Below are 26,592 nucleotides of genomic sequence, written 5' to 3' on the forward strand. Positions count from 1 at the left end.
TGGAATTGAAAAAAGGAATTCAAAACGTTGCATATAAAATTTGGGATTAGACCCTATAACTTGAATTACATGTAATAATAAGCTAATAATATAATAAGTTAAATAAGATAAAACATAAATATGTAGATGAATTATGAAAGGTAATTAAGTATGAATAATTTTATGCAAGTTATTGACTTGAAAGCAAAGGAATAAGATATATTCTAAAACATGAGTGAAATTTGGCTAACATGGCGGTCATTACACATATTTCATTCACAGTAATTTATGTTATTTACACAAAGGCGTGACACGAACATTATAACTTCAAACTGAAGGGGTATTTTTTGATGGGCAACGCTATTATGGCGGGAAATATGCCTAGTTGCCCCCCTCCCCGGGAAAAATCCCTTGTCTGGAAGAATTTCTGTGGGTGCCAATGGTCATGATTAGGGAGCGGAAGATAATGACCTAAAAAATATAGGTATATGACCTATAGAATGTCCTAAAAAATAGGAAAAAATGACAAAAAATGCAAAAAATTACCATTAAATTTGTTAGTTTCAGGTTAAAAAGTGAAATGAAAAGGAAAATAAACAAAATTAAATCTTGGTTTAAATAAAAAGGCACCAAATGATACCACATGCACATTCAATTAAAATATGCAACGAAGATTTCCAATGGAAACATCCGAATAACTTTAAAACAATTTCATGAAAAAGTCGTATACACTGAATGAATTGGTGTAAAGTGAATTAATTTCCTGCATCTTTGCCTGGTGATGTAGTGCGGTTTGTTTCTGTGGCACTGAAAAGAAAAATAAATCCTGCGAGATGGTATATAGACCTATGTTCACCTTGGTGAAAAGGCTCAAGAATATTACCAAAATCAAAGAAGTGACAAAATATGATAAAACAATACACCGAATATTGCGAAAAATGGCGGGAAAATGCCGAAAATCGGGGAAAATTACCTAAAACCTGAAAATTGGCAAAAAAAATGCACTGAAAAATTATCTTTTTTGGGTTCTAGACCAAGTGTAATATTGTGTTGGGCATCGTGTCAGAGAAAAGATGACATTTCATCAACTTCCGCTCTTTAGTCATGGTTAGCCTATTTGAATATAAAGTGGACTTCATACGAACTAGCAACAAAGCAAACAACCAAACAAGAGAACAACCAAGCAAGCAATCGATGAAGCAAGCAAACAAACGAACGAACTTTCTTACTTTTATCCAAAGCAAACACTTTATAATTCGCCCGCTGCGAAACTGCGTCCCAGTGTCGTCTTGGCGGAAATTGCTGAAAATTAGCCTACCATGCCTCAAACAATTTTGCACTGCTGATTGAGAGACGAACAGAAAAGAGGCTCCGCAGGTGGAGAAAAGTGGAAGAGAACATGCTGACAGATTATTATTCCTCCATATGCATTCAAGAAGATTCATTACGAGCAGATGGACATCAACCCGTTTCTCGAGCCATTACAGGACGTCTTAATATAATGAACCGGATACGACAATCTTCCTTTCACGGAGAGGGTACCCGAAGCCGCCAATTTCTATAAATCAAAAGTTTTGTCCGACGGAGCTTACGAAATTGCTTCCGATGTTACCCGAAGTGGCCGTTGGTCATGAAGTGCAATCAGCGAGACCTCACCTGGAACTGTAATTGCCATTTTTTAAACTTTTACAAAGCAATAAATGCAAAACGGAAGTCGAAGTCCTTCTTCTAAAGGACCACAGCTATAGTTCCGCTGGTACTTTACTCATTGTTGAATTCAAGACCTACAATTGAGCGTTTCTGCATTGTAAGACTTCTGCGACTTGACAGGAAGATGAGAACAAAGATGAAGTTCAAGAAAAAATACTAGATGTCGCAGGTGTGTGGAGAAAGGAGAAAGCAACAGGCAAGAGTAATTTTTCTTCAACTTAAACACTGTCTGAAAGAAAAGTTACATGTATAATATATTTATTAAAACTGATGATGAATTATTGTAAAATGTCTCTATTGTTGCAGATAGTATTATAAACTCCTACTTCGCACATTCACCCTGATGACAGTTATCTTTATCTTGATATCTGAATTAACGTCTTGTTATGCCTTTCTCCAGGAAGGTATCAACGCGGGGCAAACACTGGTGACCTGTTGGGTGAGTATGAGTCAAGGCAAGGACAATAAATCTTGCATGTTTTTGAGCAGGAAAAGGTTTATTAAGTCCTTACCTTGACTCATTCTCACCCAGCAGGTCAGTAAGTGCGGATTTGGCCCGAGTTGATACTTTCCTGGAGATTACACATGCTCGAAAAATGTTTATTAAGAGTTTTCTCGTGTTCCCTTACTTTTTTTTTCAATTAACATCATTATCTTAATCACAATATGGTTGAGAGGGGAAAGCGATAATGTGTAGTCTCAGCAATTGCATACTGACTGATAAATTACTTTGGTTGGCCTGTCGTAGGGTCTTGCATTGGGTTCGAACAGCTTATCTGATTGATCATGATAAGCTCTTCGTTTGCAGTTGCGTTCCAACACCTTTCCTTCTTCGACAATGATAAGCTCTTCGATTGTACTCCAATACCATCGCTTGTTCGACTTTGATAAATTCTTAGGTTGCACTTGCGTTCCTTGCCCTAATGGCTTTCGTCTGGAAAATTTTCGTTCTTGGTCCGGAAAACTTGGAATAGTCCGGGAATTTTGTTATTACAGCCTGTGTGTGTGTACATATATAATTTTGCATGACGAATATTTTTTGGCAGCTGTATTAAAGTCCTGAGACGTGACAGCGACGAATAACGACAAGGAAAACAGGAGATTAACGAGGAAAAATTCATCAACGTAAGCTTAACAGTTCATGAAAGCACTCCTTCTTGCAAACAACCAGCTTGACAGCTTCTGAAGATGCAGATCCGAAAGGAAGATGAGGAAAAAAGAAGATATAAAAAGGGGGAAGGGGGAATTTTGCGGAAAAAAATAAAACCTCCTGCTTGAAAAATCGTCACCGAGTCTCTTCAACGCATCGTTAGCACACTAAATGTCCCAGAGAAGAGAGAGGCGGGAGGGATGTTCCTCGTCCGGGACATTTATCATTATCCCGCAGGAGAAGGACTCTGATGGCCGGGAAGTCATTAGGTTGACACAGCCCAGAATCTCCTACCCACTTTACTTAGCACCAGATTGGCCGTAAGAAATGATAGGAGACATTCGAGGGAGAATGGCGGAATAAGTCGTCAGCCATGAACCCTTGTCTCTCCACCCCCTTCTCCTTCTTACCATTCACCCTCATCTCCCAGACACATTTCCGCATGGTAACACCCGAAGAGGATAAGGAGGGTATGGGGGATGTTTATTGCAGGTAATGGAGTATGGAGTGCGGCAAATCTATTGGATCGGGATTCTCTGTCTTGTGGTCGTTGGCGCAAGTTGCCGATGTGATGCTCACTGCCACGAGCAGAAAAATACAAGGTGCCTCGCCATGGAGGCACACTGGCGACTGAATTTTTAAAATTTGACACGTTCTTTCAGTCAAGAGAACAAGATTTAAACCAAGCACAATAAAAAATGATCACTTGAAGAATCGTAGCATTCACGTGATGCCTCTGAGGGTAGAAACTGAACTCAGCAACTTTGGCTAGAAACTGCAAACGCGGTGTGAGCCATAAAATAAAGAAGAAGAAGAAGCCTCTCAGGGTATTGGGTAATAATATCTTGTTCGTTCATTGGCCAAATAAAAATTAAAGTCAAGTTTTCACTAAGAGAAGTATATTTTACCTCTTAGCAAAATAAATACTTTTGTGCATAAAATCCATTTCACTCAAAGAAATAACAGCTTCTTACAATTCCACTTGACCACTCTTTAAAACTCAAAGCCCGAACTCCAAAGTCAAGACAAAACACAATCGTAATTCCCATGCCAACAGCTCATACAAGATATGCACATAAAGGTCAGTCACTATCCTGACATTATCAGTGATAGGTTTAAATATTACCATAAGAATTACAAAATGAATAACAGAGATTAAGGTAATAACAATAAACATTTATACAACGAGAAAGGTAATTATAAACAATAAATATTTGCACAAGAGGAAAGAACGTGTCAAATTCAGTTCTAATTTTTTCTTCCGAGTTCGCTCACGGAAATTCCCATTACGATTTTTTCTTAAGATAACGAGTACAGTATGTGTTTTTATATGCTTGTGTGTTGTGTGCATTATATGTATCCTTATACCAGAATAATAAATATGCCACTGTAAATTTTTGCACTCTTGTTAGCATAATTTTAAAATCTGCAGCGATATGGCGGAGATGGCCATACGAGGTATGTATAGTTACTCATGCTAGTGCCAGTTTGAGTCTTTTTTACGAAGGCCACTCCGGTGCAAGAATTAAATACTTTTAATCTAATCTTGAATTAAATAATAAATTAAATCTCTTAATATGTTAGTTGGATTCATGGAGTCCGTGTCGCTTGCGCAGAGTCATTTGTGCCGAGGGTTCTTATCGGGTCATTTCCGCCGCGACATATGTCAAGACCTTCCTTGGTGGGTTTTCCCACAATCCGGAGTGTCATCACCGCAGCGTGCATGTGTGTTTATGACGTTGCCCAGCTCCAGCTGTGTTTATCTTCGATTGAAAAGGAAGGTGATTGGTAAATGAATGTAAGATGAAAGTATATATGAGGGATCTACATTGGTAAATTAGTATTAATGTAAGACTGAGACTTGTAAGAGACGACAAGATGGCTGAAAATATGGAAATATCATTGCATCGAAATGGACAAATGTGTTGAGCGTGTTCTTTCGAAGTACAGAAGCTCAGGCGATCTTCGAGAATGCCTTCGAGCATTTGCATACTTACAAGAATTCAAATAACGTTTGTACTGTTCTTGTGCAAGTGTATCGAAATATTGTGTTTATATACGTATACGTGGCTATTACTTATATAATGTTTGCAAAAAATAACACGTATTTACAATGTTTTTTTTTTTACGTTTAACGATAAATGATTAATAAGCTGATGCTGATTTAAGTATTTTGTGTTGTGGAATAAAATATATAAGTAATCCTGTGTAACGTCTTTTGAAATAAGTAAAGTCATATTTGACTCTGTGGATAGGTAAACACAGCTGTGGATAGGATTTCCGTGTAAACACAGCTGTGCAACGTCATAAACATACGTTTGATTTTATGTTTTAAGTCCACTTTATGCACTATGCACCATGTGCCCATAAACACATGTGCGCGCGGCGGTGATGACACTCAGGATTGTGGGAAAACCAGCCAAGCATGGTATTGACATATGTCACGGCGGAAATAAACCGATTAGAAGCCTTGGCGCAAACGACACGACACCTGATTCATGGCTTTCTCATACCTTAGCTATTTTAAAAAAAATACCCTGAGAAAAATTATTATTTATTGTACCCCTGGCTAACAACTATAGGCACTATATCCGGGCCATGGTAACCCCCGGCCCCCATTCACAGTGCAGACCGGTTATTTCGATAAAATCTCTTTTCTCTGCTGGCCGCTTCGGGAAGGAGTGATTCTGATGTTGCCGCTTGTTTCCCAAATAGGGAAGCAGCGCTAGGCCTAATCAGCATGGCCGTATTTAGAGGGGGGGTTTCTAGTGTTCAAACCCCCCCCGAAACTTCTGACATGTTGGATTAATGGAAGTTCAGAAACCAAAATCTGTAACAAATTTTCAATTTTTTTTTTCGAAGCATCACAAAAATACATGGAGACAATGTTGAAACGATCGAGCTAGAATTTTCATACATTTGGAATTCTGAAACTTGAGTGAAACAGGATTTATTCTCAGAATCGTAGCCCACCCGCGACCCCTCCATTATCACTTCTGCTGTCATCTTTCCAGTGTTGCTCCTGCGTCACAAGGAATATAGACTGAAGATTCCCTTATGATTGTCCCAAAATTCCCTTTCCGATAAAGTCGAAAATCTCCCTTGATAGGAGTTCAAACCTAGGATCTCCAGTTTCGTAGCGCATTACGTTCGCGATTGAGATTACAATCCATGCACCAGGCTAAGTTTTTAAAAAGAATAACTGGTTCCACACTTTTCAAAATTCCAAAAATTTAATTTTAAAGTCAAACAACAAAAACTTTATGACTAAAATTTCCATCTAACTTTTAATGCTTTTCTCTTGAAGGTATCTAAAGTTTAATGATGAAGTATAATAATTGTGCATTTCAGTACACACTGTATGAAACGTAAAAAAAAACAAAAAGAAACTTATGCTGGATATTCACTCATCTGCTGGATTGAGTAAGCCCACTCAAGGATATAACAATAATATAATAATAATTATTATTAGTATTATTATTATGGAATAAAATTGTTTTATTATTATGAAATTTTAATTATTATTGTACAATTATTGTTATTATTTCTATTATTCAAATTTCTGGCGGCACCCATGGGAACAATTATGAATGAAACCCCCCCCCGAAATTTTTTCCTGCCTACGGCCATGCTAATCAGCTGTCTCATTGCAAGTCTCTTCGTACGCACAGAAAACTAAATGCATCATAGCGATTGATGCACCAGAATGCATCGATTGATGCACTAAAGTGTGTTTTGAAGGTTCTTCAAAGAATCACATTTGATGCATTTTGGTGCATTTTTGTAAGTCGTGAAAGAAGCACCACAGTACATCATTTGATTCAAGCGAGGATTTATTTCAGTCGAGATACACTTTAATGCATCAGTTGATGCACCGTGAGGCACATTTCTGCATCATCAAAAAAGATGCATTCTGGTGCATCAAAACGCATCAGCTGATGCATTTAAGTGCATCTCGACTTAAAGAAATCCTCATTTGAATCAAATGATGCACTTTGGTATTTCTTTCACGACATACAAAAATGCACCAAAAAGCATCAAATGTGAATCTGATTCTTTGAAGAAGCTGATAAACACACTTTAGTGCATCAATCGATGCATTCTGGTGTATCAATCGATACAATGCATTTAGTTCTCTGAGTGTAGGTGAACGCGGCAACAGTGGATCACTGCCTCTATGGCGTCGGAAGTTAGCTTGGCTAGATCCTAGTTTCGTATCTGTAAGAAGTAACTTTTCATTTTCCCACAAAACCTGTACTACGGAAAGGGGATGTTCCCAAGTCATGATGCCCCAATTCAGGAACCGCTCCCTCGGGAGGGAAGGACATGTTTATGAGAGGTGTTTGTCATTCTATCCATTAGCAGAAAAAGCACCGTGGTTTACATTCTCACATGAAATTAATGGGCATCTCTCCTTTCTCTTTAAAACGGGTCATTTGTCCTTTTGTCTAAGGGAAGTTACAAGTTGTTATTTGAGTCTTAAGGTGGAAACGTGATGGAACTCATCTTTTGCCTGTATTGATTGAAGAAATAAAAGACGCGTCAACTCAGGTATCACACACGATAACGTTCAGGCTAACGTTATTTACTAGGGACGTTCAATATATAAGTTTCCCTGTGCTATAAAATATTGTATAAAGCAATGCCATTAAAAAGAAGCACATTGTTGACAAGCGCCATCCTTCATCTACAAGGAACAACAATCGATTCGTTATCAGACGTGAAGGCGCATGCGCTCAAGGGCGAAAAGTAAATGCTTGTTCGGAAAACACGGGCTCGCGTCATAAGGAGTTCAGAAGCATGGATGCTAAGGGCGTTCTGCTGATGGACTTTTTGGAGCGAGGAAGAACAATTAATGCTGACCGTTATTGTCAAACATTGGATAAACTGAAAAACGCAATTCGACATAAGCGACCAGGTCTCCTGTCAGCTGGTGTCATTCTTCTTGACGATAAAGCTCGCCCCCACTCAGCATTGCAAACACAACACAAAATTGAAGAATTGGGGTGGGAACGGCTGCCCCACCCTCCTTACAGCCCCGATTTAGCGCCGAGTGATTTCCATCGTTTTCCGGTGTTAAAGTCTGAATTGCAATGTTACCGTTTCGAAACAGATGAAGAAGTGAAGCGAAATGTGAGAATGGTGCTCAATAGCCAGAGCCCTGATTTTCTTGCAAAGGGTATGGACAAATTGGTGCAACGAAGAGACACCAATGAGAGAGGGGCTATGAACGGAGACAGCAAAACACATGACTTATTACTATACTATACTAAGTATGTAATTATGAGTATTGTTAAAATTTTTACTAAAAAGAGTTTCAAGAGAAGATGTGAATGAACTAGGGTAGTGGATGAGACGTTCGGGCTACAAATGGCTCTAACATGACATTCAGAACGAGATCATTGATATATTAGGGAGATCTGTTTTGCAGATATTAAAAGTCGGGAATATTTTGCTATTATTGTTGACGAAACTTGTGACATATCCATCAGTGGACAATTAATATTCTGCATTAGAACTGTGAATAAATATTTTTATATTTTTGAGAAATTCATGGGCTTTTATGAGATTCCGAACTATGAGCCCAAAAGTTAAAAAAGGGAGAGAATGAGTCATTGATTCATTTATTTCAGTGATCAGAGCCCCCCCAATAATTTTGACAAGTCGGCGCCCCTGCTCCGATATATGAAAGTGTTACCAAGCCATGTTTATATCTCATTCTAACCATAGTACAGAGAAGTGACGTCATGCGTTCATGAAAATACGGTTGCGTCCCGTCATAAATTAACAAACTGTTAAATATTAACGGTGGAGTACTGTAAATTTTGCGGTGTACGCACGTAAACTCGTCTGACGCCCCTTGTCAATATACACTTAGTTGTAATTATATTGTGATCGCATTACACCCAAATATAATTTGCAATGACACCCTCCTCTCCTCGCCATCTTCTTGTTGCCGTTTAGGTCTGTCCTGCTTAAACCCAAATATTGATCCGCAAATTTAATGGGACATTCATTTAACAAGGGTCCATTAATTTTTTTCCCGCGGAAATTAAAGACCGAGAAAGAAACAGAAAAAAAGGAGAGAGACTCGTAAAACTGAAGGTGCCGGGATGTTTAGCCTTGCGAGAAAAAACAATAAAAAAGATGAGGGAAAAGAGAAATATTCTGGAGGAATTCTTGTTAGTGAGGAGAAAATTAAGGGAATGGGGGAGAGAGAAGGGGGGTGAAGCGACGCTTATGATAAAGATGAGGAAGGATTTACAAAGAAATGAATTTTCACTCGCTTAATTCGAAATCAGAAGAAAATTGCGTACTGTTTTTTAATGAGACGAGGCATTTTTTTCTTTTTTTTCCCTCTACAGTTCGTAATTTTTTTTCCAGGTGTCGTAATGGCAATCTTTTCTCATCCTTTCTTCACTCACCCCCCACCACTCAACTGTCTCTGGTTTCTTCTTTTTTACTTCAACACACAGCCGCAACGGCTTGATTAACTGAAGGTGCGCAAGACTAACAAAATGATTGTGGAGACATTCTAACGATAAAAGAAAGCATTTAAGGAGATCTAGAATTAAAATATAGCCAAAATATAACCCAATATGTCTTCTAATTTTTATCTGTAATATTATATTAATGTAAAACATACACTGTTAGAAGTTACCGTAAGATTTTCAATGTTATGCCATTAAAACTGAACAGTCTACCCGTTAATTTACACGAACGGTATTCAAGTGAATTTACGTTTTTATCTCTCTGTATTGTTGGTGGAATAACAAGTAAAGAACGATAAATTTTGAATTGTAATTGTGTACACCAAATTTATATTTTAAACACCGAATCATTAAATTTACATTAAATTGTCCCTGTTAAATCTTCACTCTAAGCTAGTGCCAATGTCTCTCCATTTTGTCTCTGCTTTAGATCCATTTCAGTTAAATTAATGTCTCTGCACTTTGTCTATGTTGAAACCCAACTCTCAGATAAGTATCAATGGTTTTTCCATTTTGTCCCTGTTGTGACTCCACTCTCAGCTAATTCAGAGATGTTGGGATCCAAACATGAGAAAGTGTGAAGATTAACAGATCTCTAGAAAAAGAAGAGGACAAACTTCAACTATGAAAGAGATTAACTGTGACAAATAATTAGAAGTCAGACTTAAAGTTACAAAGGTGTCCTAATTGCGAACAGTCCTAATTGCGAACAGTCCTAATTGCGAACAGCCCTAGTTGCGAACAGTCCTAATTGCGAACACTTGCTGCCTAAACGGGATTAACCTCGAAGGACAGGGTCCTAATTGCGAACACAATTTCTGCCTTTGGATCTACAACTTTCTCTTCCACTTCCTTCGTCTTTTTACGATTTTTTAAGGGACTTTGAAACTGGTCCCTGCCTTATTTGAATATAGAAAATTCAACATGATTAAAGACGTAGCCTAAGTATAAATAATTTAATAATAAAATTGTTGCCTATTTTCTGTATACGACTACATACTGCACACTTTCTAACTGAAAAGAGCTTCGTCATTTAATAATATAATATAATTATTAATTTCAAATTCAAATTTCAAAACATTATGCTGTACTTAAAAATTTATGTATACCATCAATCCCCTCATACATGTACCTGTTAGTGCTCTTCGCCACTTTTTCGTAAAAAAAATTGACTGAAAGGGGTGAATTGACTATGAAGGGCTTTACAAAGTAGATGACCATGATAAGTCAATCACGTTGGCTATTAGTGCTAGTCAAACCATCTGTCTCTCTGAGTCACTACCCTTGTTAGCTTTTGAAAACAGTTTTTCAGTTACATGTGTTCGCAATTAGGACACGGAAGTATTTCCTCATTTTTATGTGCTCGCAATTAGGACGATTTAGGCTCTGTTCGCAATTAGGACTGTTCGCAATTAGGACTGTTCGCAATTAGGACACAACCGTTACAAACGACTACAATCATGACAACATTTTGGGATACCCTGTACGTACATGCCATCCAGTGTAAACGTACTTTCCTCGGAGGTGGCATTCACTCCCTTCCTTTCACGCATTCCTAGACTTCTCTTTGCGTGTCTGCTCAATATAAAGTCATGTCTATAGCGCCTGTAAAAGCAAATCCCGAACAGTCTGATAATCATTCTTACAAGTCATTGTTTTTACCAATTAACTCGCCTTGATTACGAAAGGAAGATGAACCCACATTGGATAAGAAGCCAGGAAGAGGGCAACAGTCCAATAATTAACAGTAATTAAGATTGTTTCGATATGTATATTTCGCGTCCGCATCTAATATACAGACAAAGGCTTTCTTAATGGTAGCTATGGAGGTCTTCCCTGGACCCTCTGCATGTGAATTGCATCTGGACAGTGATTCCCACGTAATTAAGAAACGCGATATAAGTTTTCTTATTAAACAACGGGTCGTAGAGGATCAGGTTACTTTCTGGTCATCTTGCATGCAGCTGAGGACCAGATTCAATGAGAGAACGGAGATGAAGTGGTCGACAGTGTTTCCAACCTCGTTATGTTTTTCAGTGGGGAATTGGGGTATCTTTCTTAGCGTCAGTTGGACTCACTTGGAGTTAATTGATAGTTTTAGGCAGCGTCTCGGGGTGATCACTTACAGCAGTTCTAGACCTCAAGGACAGGCAATCGTCTTCTCAGGCGCTAATATCCATTTATTCTGACGCTAATTCATAATTTGTTGGGTTTTTAAAATTTTCTTACGCCTCCCCGATGGCGCGTCGTCGCCTTGTAATCAAGTGGTCCCGGGTTCGATACCCGGTGGAAGCACATAGTGGTTCGGATCCCACTTTAAACTGTAGGTCCAGTCCCGATTAATCTTTCTGTGCATAAAGTAGACTTAAAACACCAACTCAATCAATAATTTGTTTTTACTTTTAGGAGCCTGTTGGAGGGATGATCACGTAATTTTAGATTTAAAGGGGTGATCATTTAATTTTAGATGTTATTTACTCTTGTGTTAATTGATTGTATTGTATTTAGAAGTGACTTTGTATTTGCATTTTTTTATTTTGCGCCGCTTTTCTTCCAGTTTTGGTTAATCACGACGATGATGAATGATGATTAGATGAAATTGTTGAAGGGGCATGCACAAAGAACGCCGTGGCTGGGACTGGAACCTGTGAACTTAGGTGGACCACCATTTGGAACATTCAGTTTGACCAGAAAGTACACTTATTTTTCAAATTGGACTGTAGCCTTTCTTTTCCCAGAAATTTAACATCGTAGGTTTCTATGACAGTAAAGTGTATATACATTTTTTTGACGCACTTAGATACGTGGCTTCAATTTCCCGGTTGATCTGTACAACAGAATCGGCCAATGAGACTTCAGAGGTTAGTGTGACAATTCATACAGTTTTTCAGTGATCAGTCAGTGTCCATTGGTTGCTTTATAAGATGTAGTGATTCGAAAATGAAAAGGACTAAATACCGTAAAGTAACGAAGTCTACTACTAGTTCCAGTTCGGGTCCAAAGCTGAAGACATTGACGACAGCGGAACTTCCGGAGCCTCAGTGTAGTACTAGTTCGGGTCGAGGGCCGATGAGATCGAAGGTCTCTCTCTCTAAAGTGAATATTTCAGCAGTACCGGGTACTGGAGCGGTTTATTAAAAAAGAAATAATCTGCACAGATTAACTAGAAATCAAAGGTTTGAATGATGATTTACTTGTGCCAGGACCAAATTTCGTTTATGCAGTCCGGGAATTTCCTGGCATATTTGACGAGAAACTTTCCTTTTCTGAGCACATCTCTGCAGTCACAAGGGGTTCAATGCGTATGCTGGGTCTTCTCTACCGTTTCACGAAAATAAACAACTTGACTGCCCTCAGCACCTTTTACAAATCTTTAGTGTCACCTAAAATTGAATACTGTTCTCCGATCTGGTCTATGGCATGCCCCTCAAATTCCGTCCTAAATTTCTTCCTGGCCATTGTTCGACACCGAATTCCGTCCGCAAAACACTTGCAAAAGTCCATCCTCCTGCAAATCTTAAATATCCAAACTCCTCAAGAGAGACATAGACTGGCTGACCATATATTTCTACATAAAATAGTGAATGGCAACATCAGAAGTGACCGCCTTCTTCAGGAAATTCACTTTCGTGTGCCTGCCCGCTCAACAAGAAGCACTCAACTTTTTGCTTCTCAGAAGCCGAGATTGTGCCTCATCCAGCGCCCTCTGTTCCATAGACTGCCCAGTGAATATAATAATCTAGGAAGCCTAATAGACATTTTTGAAAATCTGGACCGTTTTAGAAGAAAGTTAACTAAAAGTATGTAAGTCTCTTAACCACATGTAATTTTTCTATGTTATTATTTTTGTTGTATTATGTTATTATTTTTGTCCTTATGTTCTATAAAATCGTTCCAATGTAAAATGGCTAACGCTGTATTTGGAATCTTCTATTAAATAAATAAATAAAAAACTTTTATTTAAGTCTACTGGGTTCGACACACATTCAAACACTTAACTACCATAAGGAGAGCCGAAAATTTTATGAATGTCGAGAAGAGAAAATAAGAAGACGTTGCATATGTAGACATTTTTAGCGAAAATTGCAATCTCTACAAGGATCCGAATCAGGGTTCTACTAACTGAGCCAGTCATGACCGACTGATTTTTCGTTAAAATGTCTACATAGTACATATCCTGTGTACGTCAAATCGTAAGATGTAGCCTGTATAGTGAACAAGCACAGAAAATAAAGGAGAAGAAAGAAAGTAGAAAACTGAGGGGCACTCCCGCCGGTTGAGAAGAAATTTTTGTTCTGTGGTCAACAAGAGCTACCATCTCGACATGACAGTGGCCTACTAAGGGAGATTTCACATCGTGTCGCCTGCACACAGAAAACTAAATGCGTCATATTGATTGATGCACCAGAATGCATCGATTGATGCACTAAAATGTGTTACATGGCTTCTTCAAAGAATCAGATTCACATTTGATGCATTTGGGTGCAATTTTGTATGTCGTGAAAGAAACACCAAAGTACATCATTTGATTCAAGTGAGGATTTATTTCAGTCGAGATGCACCTTCCTGCATCTGTTTGGATGATGCACTTAAACGTTTGTAACACCATTAAGCCTTGTTTCCATGATTATGAAAAAATATAAATATGCTGACCAAGGCAGTAACTTATTTTAATAATTTTAATTTAAAAACATAAACTAAACGTAACGTTTCAACCTTCTAGCAAGGTCTTCATCAGACTCTGTATCAAGTACACAATTGGCCTTAAACATAGAATTGTGAGGTTCTATCTATAGACTCCTGAAAGAATTTTAAAAAATTGTGTTCATCTCCCCCCGAAAGGAATTCCTTGATACCGGCTTCTTCGGCTTCCGGGGTCGTGGCGGGTTCGTAGTAGTTCTCGAAGTTCAGGTCTGTTGACTCTGCCTTCGTATTTGTCACAGTAATTCGTTAGTGATTGTCATAGCGGGATAGTCAAGAGTCAGGCGGTTTGTCACTTACGACTGTCGAAAGTGAAGGGTATATTGGTACGTGCTGGAGTGGAGTATTAATTTGTAGTTTTAATAAAGTTTCCTACGAGAGAAGACCACTCGAAGAGTAGACCTCGTCCTCAGTCTCGTTTGAATGTCAGATCTCGTTCTCGTCTCGATTTTTATAAAGAGTAGCCTTTATTATATTAATATCTTTAGCGATTTTACTATAACTGCTTTCATATGTCGTCGACTTTCTTTGTAGGAAAGCAGCGCCATCTCTTGAGCACCTTTCCAGGCAACTCTTAGATGCCATACTGGTGTCCAGTGCTAGCCCATATGGGCTCCTTCGTGACCAGCAGCACCTCAACACCTGCTTTAAAGTTGGGCAAATGTCCAAAAGCAAACCAGGTGCATCCTTTTATACGCCATTATGCATGTACATGCTTTCGTGTTTGCGGAAAAACAGAAGTGAATAACATACGAACGGTATTAACACCTATCGTTATTACAATGTTACTCGTTTCTTTTCTCCCTCTGTTTGTCGTTTCCGCAGGCGATGAAAGAAATACTTGTGGTAATTTACACACGAAATTTTACTACAAAATCAGGAAAATTAGCCCGGGAGGCAGTGTTGCCACATCAGGAGAAATTTCCCTCGGCGCAGGGAAATTCAAGTAAAATTTTAGGTAAAAAGGGAAAAAAATAATTTTTATGAAATGTCAATGCAAAATTAAAATTTCTTAACTGGCTTGAGAACAATCATCCCTATGTTGAGTCAATATTAACTGTTGACATGAAAATTTTCGTATTTCTTATATTTTTCGCGACGTGTACAATTTGCTAACAATAATTTAATCCTTTGTTACTACCTTATTTTTATTCCTTCAATCAATACCAGTATTTTTGTAAATTTATGTTTTTTGTAGGTTAATGCAAATTATATTTTATATTTTCTGAGGTGGAGGGAAAATTTGTATCGAAGGTGGGAATTTTCTTCCTACGAAAGGGAAATTTTATTCTTATGGAAGAGAAAATTTTCTTACTGGTTGTAACAACAGTGCCGGGAAGGTGCGGGGGACGAGTACACATGTAAATGAGCGATGGAACCGCAACACGAAGGCTATAGTTGCGATTCACAAGTGGTTAATATCTGATACGATCGCCATAGACACTGCTTAATTGGAGTAGCAGCTATTTTGGGGAAAGTCATTGCTGCAGTGTTGCCAGGTGTTGAGAAATATCTGAGATGTTTCTACTTTCATGTCTCAAAATTTTGCATACAAGCTGGCACCAGAACGTGCCAAACACGAGATCAATTCCCATCGGCTCATTTTCTTGGCTTTCCAGTTCGAAATTCCGTAATTGATTCTGTTCAAGTGGGTCTCCAATTGTTCTCACGATGTTCTGTCAGGACCCGATTTCTTGGTACCCGCCGTACTCGAACCCCAGACCCTTCGGGCCTCCACATGGTTTATTCGATGTACAATCTAGGGATCCGGGTTCGATACCCGTTGGAGGCATATAGTGCTTCGGATCCTACTTTAAACTGTAGGTCCAGTACCGATTTGCCTATCTGTGCATAAGGTGGACTTAAAGACATTCATTAATTCATTCATTCACTCATACTTTATTGGTTTTAGCTGTTAATCCAGCTCTACATCAAGTGTGCTAAAATATGTCATACATGATCCTGTTACATCAAATTACAAATTTTGTATATATGTACAGTTTTCATATACATCATATCATGCAAAATCTAAAATTGATTATAAATACAATTGTTATATCTGGTGACGATATTAAAGAGGCTAAAGAAGTTGAAGACAACTCAGACCGTATATACCAAACTCAAGCGCGTATTGCCATTGTCACAACTATATTTCTTTGTCTAATTGTTGTTGTTGATAATTTTCCAATCTGATTGTTGCAGGTAAAAACCTTCATTGTTGAATTTTCTGGGCCCAGGCCCGGATTTCCCAAGATGCCTCATAGGGCCGAGCCTAGAGCGTCAGTTTTGTAGGGGCGGTACGATTGTTTGTTTTAAATTTATAAGGAATACCTAATTCTCGGATTGCCTCTTTTTTTCTTCGGACACACGAATGGAATGACTTAATGTAGTTGTATTGGAAATATAAGTTAACGAAGAATATTTCTTAAGTGAGAAAGGCTAGCAAGGCTCGGAACTAGTTTACTAATTTGTTGTTTTAATTACAGACGTTGTTGCTACGAATGTACAGTATTGTGCTGAGCCGGTCGGCGATTGCGCCAAGAACGTGGAGCCTGCCGCTTGCTTTTGAAAGACAACACCGGCTTGGCTGCGTCCCAGGAACACCGTTCCTTGTTACTGCAGGCATTGGCAGCATATCAAAAGCATGTGATTCGCGTTGAATTGTTGTGAATTAAACTGTATTATTAAAGGGGTTTCGCATTGTAGTATTCTACTGGTAGTTGCTCGAGAATATTATTCAAGAAGTAGGTGGTGTGTCTCGTCTCGCGTGTGTCAGTGTTCGACTTGCGTTTGTTTTGGTAAGTTTACAACGTCAGTACTCTCTCAGGCAAGGCCGGATTGAGACGAAATTGGGCCTGATGCTTGAAATCTTCGGTGAACAATAAACACAACGACATTATAGTTACGTCACAGCGCAAAGAATAATAGTAACTGTATAATAAGTAACGATGTGTCTAGGCGTCCGAAATTGGGGCTCCAAATTTCATTCTAAGATTTATTTTCTGGTTAATATAGCAAAAGAAAACTGTTCAGCTTTCGGAAAATTCTCGTCTGTTTTCATCTGGGTCTATTTCGGGAATGGGCCTAATGCTGCAGCATCAATAGCAACCACCTGTCTCAGGGCCCGGATTTTGAAAAATGACCTTTAAAATGACAACAAAAATCCTTTAAAATGATATGAAATCAACAAAAAATGACCCAAAAATTCGTACAAAACTCAATCTGCTTATTGAAAATAGTATATATATTCCAAGACAAACAATTTAACAATATGCTTCTTCACCTTGGTATGTTGTACGGACTGTGAATAAAAAACTTGACAGTGTTGCATTTCGCGATTTTCAGACAGGCTTTGTTGCGCTGGTAGTTGAACACAGAGCAAGTACCGCAAGATAACATTCAGACAAAACAGAAATTGTTGAACTTCTTATGTTTCAGCATGCAATGACACAAAGTTTTTTTAAAAAATGACCTAAAAATGACGCAAAATTTTGAAAAATGACCGAAAAATAAAAAAAATTGTAAAAAAAGACCCAAAAAAAATGACATTTCTTCAACCTGAGGAGGGTGTTCAGGATTTCTGTACTGGTTAGCAATGTCTACTTTGCACCAGTTAAAAGATGAAATGTCATCAAGATCCGGGCCCTGCATGAATGATCAAAGAGTTAAAGGTAAAGGTAGACGTTAGGTAAATGTTAAAATGTAATTTATATAATTTATGTCATCGCTTTGTTACATTTTTTGTATGTAACTATCATTTAATTAATACTGCATGCCGTTAATAGTAATACAGAAAATAATGATATTTTTTTCATTCTTGATAAACGGTATGGGAGGCGGCAGGGCTTGATTGGCCTAGGGGCGGCAAAAAGGTAAATCCGGTCCTGTTTGGGCCAATGGGTTCCAGGCAGTGATGTGCCGTAGACTATAAGTTTACATCTACATTCGTTGTCTCCACGTAATATACGCGTAGATTACATTGGGTTGTAGTTTACATAGACTACGTAGACAATCTAAAGTGCATTAAAATTAATTTTCAAGGGTTTCATGAAAGAAAAGTGACATTTTCAACTATATTGGTTCCTAACGAAATGAAAAGAACCCTATTTACAACAAAATTTCTCTTCTCTTCTATTATCAACTATGGAAGAAGATAAATAGTATGCAAAAAACAACAACAGATGGCAGTCGTGAGGCAAGAGTGGTCTTTTTCCCATAAAACACTAGAATATTTCCTATATTAGGTTTCTTCCTAGGTGAGAAATTGTTCGACTTTGGAAGAAATAGTATGGAAAGTTCTCTTCACACATCAGCAACTGATACGCAGTATAATTTCCTTTTAATTCCACGCCGCCCTTTGATAAGTTATCACCTTTTGCCATGTTGTTTACATAGATTACGTCATCTATGTGTATAAAATAGTCTACGTGTAGAATGTAGACTATTGTTGTTTACGCGCAGACGCACATCACTGGTTCCAGGATTCGAATGCGACAAAGATTGGATATTTGTGAATTGTTGATCGGCCACTCCCATTGATAGGAATGGTAGAGAATACTTGATCATCACTTCACTGATAATGACTATGGCTAGATATTATTCAAGATCAATTTTCTGTGTCTGCAGTAATCTGCTAACTAGACTTGATGGCGCAATAACACTCTTAAGAACTACCGCGTAGGCAGATAGCGCTCTCACCTGTGATGCTAGCAGTCCTGGGTTCGATTTCCCAGTGGAACCTCATACAATGTCGGTGTTGGCCCAGCATCGTGAGGTCAATTGTGAGGCTGCTTGAAAACCAGTCGTACATCGGTCTCGAAAGCCAGAAAATGGAGGCGATGAAACACCCAAGAAAAGGTTCGCTTTGCAAGCCTTGGCTGTTAGATCTGAGAGTTTGGCTTGGTTCAACAATAATATGGAATTTTTGCATATGTACACACAGAAAACTAAATGCATCATATCGATTGATGCACCAGAATGAATCCATTGATGCACTAAAGTGTGTTTTACGGCTTCTTCAAAGAATCAAATTCACATTTGATGCATTTGGGTTAAACGCCAAAGTACATAATTTGATTCAAGTGAGGACTTATTATTTCAATCTAGATGCACTTCAATGCATTAGTTGATATTCCTTGATGCATCAGTTGGTGCGTTTTGATGCACCTTGATGCATTTTGATACAGAAACTCTGTAGCTCAGACCAAACGTTTAAGTGCATCATCCAAAGAGATGCAGGAAGGTGCATCAAGGAACATCAACTGATGCATTGGAGTGCATCTCAACTGAAATAAATCCTCACTTGAATCAAATGATGCAATTTGGTGTTTCTTTCTCGACATACAAAAATGCACCCAAATGCATCAAATGTGAATCTGATTCTTTGAGGAAGCCATAAAACACACTTTAGTGTATCAATCGATATGATGCATTTAGTTCTCTGAGTGTAGGTAGGGAACTGTACGTAAAAGTAGGCAGCAGACGATGAAGAGACGAAATTGCAGTTGAAGAAAAACCCATCAGGATAAAACAGAACGAAAACTAGTTTCCGCATTGAACCGAAGCGAACGTCAATCCACAACAGAGTCTGGCATGCCGTTAAGAAAAATCAAGAAGTTTAAGAAAAGGAAATAAGAACTAACGAACTTATTTTTTACGAGTCCCCCGTACTGGAGCCTCCGCCAATAGTCCTCGAGGACGTCCCATTCGATAGACTCGCCCGAAAGAAGCACAACCAGTTGATGAGCTCTTCAAGCTGTTTCTGGTCTGAAGCAACTCCATAAGCCACGACTTTGCAATTTTTTTTCTCTCTCCAGGAAAACTTTCAACGACATCCCTTCTTCAAGCCGTTCCAGAACTTGTCATTGTTAACTCCCTCCCTCCAGAATTTTCCTCCCTAATTTATCATCGTCCTCATTAAGAAAGAGGGGGGATGGGGCAAGGAGAAAGAAGTCCCTGATCATTTCTTGTACTGCATAAACCCGGGTTCCTGTTTCTGGGCCATAAAACTCCAGGAACCATCATTGATCCGGGGCTGGGGGGAGGAGGGGTTGAATTGTGTGGCGATTGTTACCCGGCATTCGTAGATTTCTCTGCCCGATTAGTGTCTGTTTTTTCCCAACAAGCCCTGGGGGATTGGCTCAAGTCGCTATGCCTAATTAGTTCTGCCTTTAGACGAGGTTCCTTAGCGTCCGCTATTTGACTTGGCTCTAATCTTGAATATTAGCCTGATGGGTGGTGGTGGTGTGTATTGCACTCAGAGAACTAAATGCATCGTATCGATTGATGCACCAGAATGCATCGATTGATGCACTAAAGTGTGTTTTTGGCTTCTTCAAAGAATCAGATTCACATTTGATGCATTTGTTTGCATTTTTGTATGTCGTGAGAGAAACACCAAATTGCATCATTTGATTCAAGTGAGGATTTATTTCAGTCGAGATGCATCAGTTGATGCGTTTTGATTCACCAGAATGCATCTTTCTTGCATAAACTCTGTAGCTCAGACAAAACGTTTAAGTGCATCTTCCATAAAGATGCAGGAAGGTGCATCAAAGAACATTGCATTGAAGTGCATCTTGACTGAAAGTAATCCTCACTTGCATCAAATGATGCACTTTGGTGTTTCTTTCACGACATACAAAATTCATCAAATGTGAATCTGATTCTTTGAAGAAGCCATAAAACACACTTTAGTGCATCAATCGATGCATTCTGGTGCATGAATCGATATGATGCATTTAGTTTTCTGTGTGCCACACCGTTCGACCTAGAAGAGAATACTCGTAACTCTCAGGCGCTGTAGTCGAATTTTCAACCCTAAGCAAGCGAAGGGAACATTATCATCATCATTATCGTTGTTGTTGTTCTTGTTTATTAGTTCAGCACAGTATACATCACCGTGGCGGAGTGGCGGAGTGGTTAGCACATGGGTATTCTTTTTAAGTGTCCCTTCATAGATTTCATCATATCACTCATCATCATTATCATCTTCGCGATTAGCCAAAAGTAGAAGGAAAAGCGAAGTAAAATAAACCGAATCGATCATTACATTCTATGTAATTATTATTTTTATTAGAGGTATGTTATGTAATTTAGAGCACACAGGAAGCTGAAATGCGAAATTATCATTATATATATATATATATATATATATATATAGATATAGATATAGATATAGATATAGATATAGATATAGATATAGATATAGATATAAAGGTATGAGAGTGCCTCATGAAATTAGTGGACACAATACGTTATACTTCGTAAGGAAGTACAGGGTGATTTTTTATACATGGAACCATTGGAATTAGCCATTATTTACGAACTACCTTTCAAGCTTCAGTGGAATGTTCTACAGACTTGGGAGTTTGAACCACAATATGTTCAATGTGTGCCCCTTGCCTATTACGGACATGGTGCAACCTGACAACGAAATTGCGCACCACTACTGCTAATGTGTCCTCAGAAATATTGGATATTTCTCTGCTTCTACGGCATTTTTCAGTTCTTGTTGTTGTAGGGTTAGACTGAAATACTCGTCTTTAAGGTAACCCTAAAGAAAATTGTCACAGGGGGTCATATCCGGTGACAATGGTGGCCATTCAAGCCCCTTCCCGTGCACTTGGGGATAACGATTACATAACACACAATGTGATCAAACATCTCCTCAAGATAATCAAGAACTATTGTTGCCGTGTGAGGTCTCGCGCCATCTCTTTCAAAATACCTTACCTGAAATAAACAAAAAACAACATTAAGGAACGGTTGCATATGGGTGCACAATTATTCTGCACAGCTCATCTGAACTTGTGTGGCGAGCGGCGTCCTGTTTTGTGGAATGATAGGTGTGGTAGCCGCTACAATGCAACGATGCTTTCGAATATGGTTCTCACCACTTTCCCCAACACTCTTCTTCCTGAAAACACCAATATCAACTTTCTGTACACAAAACAAATTGTTCCGTGTATAAAAAATCGCCCTGTACAATTTTCAACACAAACTTACGTTTTTTTAAAAATGGAAACCCCATATTATTTCCCCTCTCATACCTTTATGTCTGTGAAAATAGTTTTTATATATTTTTTGTTGTTCACGAATTATTTCCGGTGGTAATTTTAGGTGACTCACCCTGTATATATTTATATATTATGAAAAAAAATTACACGGTAGGACATACACACCCCTTATCATGCTAACAATTAAAATGGTCTAATAATATGATATGTTCATATGTTGTGTATATTTAGTACCATTTATGCATGAAAATATATTTTTTAAAAAAATTGTAACCCTTAATTCGGGACTGAAAGGGTAAAACTTGAAATTTTCACGCTTTCATAAATTGTATTTCCTATGCTTCAACTCGGTGAATGAACAAGGTTCTGTTCATTGAGAGGACAGATTTTGGTGAAAATTAAACCCTGTATACTACATTTGCGCCCTCTTCAACTCTCCCTCCACCACAAAATAAACATAAATTCCAGAAAATTTCCCCCAGTCTTTATTCAGGTGCACCTAACGTACCTCTTTGCCGTTACATTCCTATGCCGAGGGAAATTTATTAAGAAAAGAATGAGGTAGGTCTTGTGCGACAGCTATTTAAATTACCTACCTGGAGGCTGTTTTTCTTCTCTTTGTTGTAGTTCTCTAATTATTTGCCTCTTACGATTTCTCCCTCTCTCTTTTTCTTTTGAGAACAATCTCAAACCTTAAAGGAACCGAAAAATTAACACCAAAGGTGCTCAAAGCTTCATATAAATTACACCGGACGAATCGAAAAAAAAAAATCAATATTCCAAGGTTTAGCTTAATGAAATATTAAGTGGCTCCTCAAAAATAAAGTTTTAAGAACTTTGTTTTGTTGTACTTCATCGTAGGCGTTCTGCATCTACAGGATGGTCCGAAAGTCTTGTTATCTTCCTGCAGAACAACTTACGAAGTTGTGTCCAAGAAGGTCAGTGTGGCAGACACAATAATTTGTCGGCATGTCCTGAATGAGATTATTGTCTGTCTTGATTGACTTCCTTTGTTAAATCTTGCAGTGGTCATATTGCATATGATGAAGGGATCAAGAAGAAAAAACATCAAAAAAACACGAAAAAACACCCCCTCTTAAGAAATCAGGTTGCCAACTCTATAACACAACATCATCTTCCTATTGGAATGAACAATTTTATTCGCAATTTTTAAGCGATTGTTTTTCTTGGTTTTAGTCTCTGTGTTTCAGGCTTATTAGATAGCCTACCTAGTCTAGATAATTGATTCCTATGTATATGTGTATATATATTTTTGATTTTGATTTGGTGTTTTAAGTCCTACAGTTTAATGTAGGATAGAACCACTATGTGCCTCCACCGGGTATCGAACACGGGACCCTTGGATTACAAGTAGTGTTGCCCACGGGACGAGACGGGACAGGCTTTTAAAAATTCGAGACGAGACGAGATTGATCATGTGTCTAGTGTTGCCCACGAGACGAGACTTTGGTCTGTCTCGTTTCGTGGAAATGCTGTCTCGTCTTGAAAATATTCGTTTGTCTCATGACACATGGTCAATCTCGTCTCGTCTCGAATTTTTAAAAGCCTGTTCCGTCTCGTCCCGTGGACAACACTACGTGTGTCCCTTTGACAAACGAATATCTTCGAGACGAGACAGCATTTCACAGCATTTCCACGAGATGAGACAGGCCAAAATCTAGTCTCGTGGGCAATACTAATTACAAGGCGACAGCGCTAGCACGGGAGGAGGCCCGTGTGTATATGTACATATGTGTGTGTGTGTGTGTGTGTGTGTATGTATATGTATATGCATGTATGTTAAAAAAACTAAAACGCTTTCTTCTGAAAAGCCAGTTTTTTGTTTTTTTTTCCAAATATGGTCCGGGGAAGCCTTGAATCCAACAAAGACAAAGCTACACATTTTGAAATATTGATGTTAGAACATATAATTTATTAATTAATACAATATTGGTTTAACGCTAATTAACAATGCTCTACCAGCATAAATAATTATGCAATATCCCAATATATGGCCGACTCTAACATATCGCTGCAAGTTTTAAAATTGGCTAGCAGCAGTGAAACATTTATTATTGCAATTCGCATGTTTATTATTCTGATTAATGATACACGTGATACAGCACACAAACATTAAGAAACATATACTGTACTCGTTATTTAAAAACAAACGTTAATGGAAATTTTCACATGCGAACTCGGAATATTAAAAATATATACGGTAGGGGAGAGTGGGACAAGTGAGACAGGTCGGGCAAGTGCATCCACCCTAGCTAAATTGTAGACCATGAGAGGAAATGACTCCGCGAGAAGCTAGTTGGTGTCATGGAAGCTGGAAAGGCTGTGTGCGAAGAAGTTGTACGCTCACTTGAAAATTAACGATTTTATAGGTATATATTTATCTTCGGTGTTATCTTTATAAGGATTGTGTTGTATACACAAGTCTACATTCCATTTTGTCAATACATTTTAACACTTGTAATATATCTATTGCATAATATATCTCTTTATGAACCTCATACTGGCATCCGGTGAATGTAGCAATTATTAGGCTCTCATACAGGCGTTAAGTAAATAAAACATGTGGGGTGGGGCAAGAGCGTCCACATAGAATCTTACACAGTCGCACTCGTTCCAAATTTGATTGATTCACTGGTAGGTTATTTTTTGTTGCGTTACTACAGTTATAGTTTAATTTTAACAACAATGCCCCCGTGTGTATTGAGCTGTATGCGTGCTAAATTTTTCGTTCTGGGGAATGACCACACATTCCTTTTGCCAGTTAATGTTGCTGTCTGAAGGACTCCCCGGCACATTCCATTAATCTGGACACATGATTTAAGTTATTTAAAACTTTTGTCTGGTGAAATTTATTTGCCAAGTTTTATTGTTCAATTTCTGTAAAAAGGGGCCTCCCCGATGGCGCAGTGGTACCGTCGTCGCTTTGTAATAAAGGGGTCCCGGGTTCGATTCCGGGTGGAGGCACATAGTGGTTCGGATCCCACTTTAAGCTGTAGGTGCAGTCCCGATTAGCCTTACTGTGCATAAAGTGGACTTAAAACACCAAGTCAATCAATCAATCAATAGGTAAAAAGAATATATAATAACAGCATATATTCATAACCTAGCTTACGTGTAGTTGAGATCGCCAAAATATGCATAAAAATAATTGCCCTTTCAAGGAAATTAATTTCAAATAGATATAGAATTGAATATTTATTGAAATAGGCAAAAATAATTACACGATGATCACTTTCAATTGCCTATTACAATTGAATAAAAGTAAAGTTGCTGATTAATATTTTATGCACATTATCATGAGTAGTAGTGTTCATAAATCTTCTTTGGTATTGTCATTCAAAGTCGTATGATCAAAATATAATCCTTGCCTTCTAATAAGTTCGGCGGGAATAAATAAGAATAAATAAACACAATAAATATAGAGCAAATGCTAAACAATTATATTTTCATTATTTAGTTTTAGTACTTGGTAAGTCTTTCGGGAGGGGTCCGGACACCCTGGACCCCCTAAATACGTCCTTGTTGCTAATGTCCCTTATACTGGAGACAGATGCTACTTACTCCAGGATTTTCAATTGTTTTTTCCAGGTTCATCCAGAACACACTACATCAGGAGGACTACCAGCGATCTATTTGAGAGTTGTCGAGAACGGGACGAGACAGGGTGTCCGGTAAGTCTCAGCTTAAGTAATATTCAGAAAAAAAGCAGCTAAAGATTTCCTCATGTGACTCGTAAAGAACTCATATGTCAATGTTTACATTGGTTATGATTACAATCTCATTAAACGATACTCCATGACGCAACAGGCATCTTGCACACAGAAAACTAAATGCATCATATCGATTCATGCACCAGAATGCATCGATTGATGCACTAAAGTGTGTTTTATGGCTTCTTCAAAGAATCAGATTCACATTTGATGCATTTTTGTATGTCGTAAAAGAAACACCAAAGTTCATCATTTGATTCAAGTGAGGATTTATTTCAGTCTAGATCCACTTCAATGCATCAGTTGATGTTCATTGATGCACCTTCCTGCATCTTTTTGTATGATGCACTTAAACGTTTGTTCTGAGCTGCAGAGTTTCATGTAGCTCAGACGAAACTTTTAAGTGCATCATCGAAAAAGATGCATTCTGTTGCATCAAAACGCATCTAGCTGCATCGAAACGCATCAACTGATGCATCTCGATTGAAAGTAATCCTCACTTGCATCAAATGAAGCACTTTGGAGTTTCTTTCACGACATACAAAAATGCACCAAAATGCATCAAATGTGAATCTGATTCTTTGAAGAAGCCATAAAACACACTTTAGTCCATCAATCGATACATTCTGGTGCATCAATCAATATTATGCATTTAGTTCTCTGAGTGTGGGAACAGGGCATTGGTGGTCAACGCATCGAGTCCCATTGTCGCCGTTTCCTGGCTTTCGAGACCGGAGTCCGCTACATCTTTTCAAGTAGCTTCATAATTGTCGTCAGGAAGCTTGGCTAATGCCAAGATTTTGAAGGCTCCC

The 26,592-nt window shown here is 38.3% G+C and overlaps 1 long non-coding RNA gene across 1 annotated transcript in view; it reads left to right on the forward strand.

The window, feature by feature from the left end:
• Positions 1-25,704, forward strand: part of LOC146005023 (uncharacterized) — a 213,005-nt gene extending 187,301 nt beyond the window's left edge. Inside the window, exon 4 of the long non-coding RNA XR_014443980.1 lies at positions 25,659-25,704. This is a non-coding gene — a long non-coding RNA (uncharacterized LOC146005023). The remainder of the gene's footprint in view (positions 1-25,658) is intronic.
• Positions 25,705-26,592: the final 888 nt, after the last annotated feature.

This window comes from Lepisma saccharinum, chromosome 22, assembly GCF_977018435.1.
Source record: "Lepisma saccharinum chromosome 22, izLepSacc3.1, whole genome shotgun sequence".
NCBI lineage: Eukaryota > Metazoa > Arthropoda > Insecta > Zygentoma > Lepismatidae > Lepisma > Lepisma saccharinum.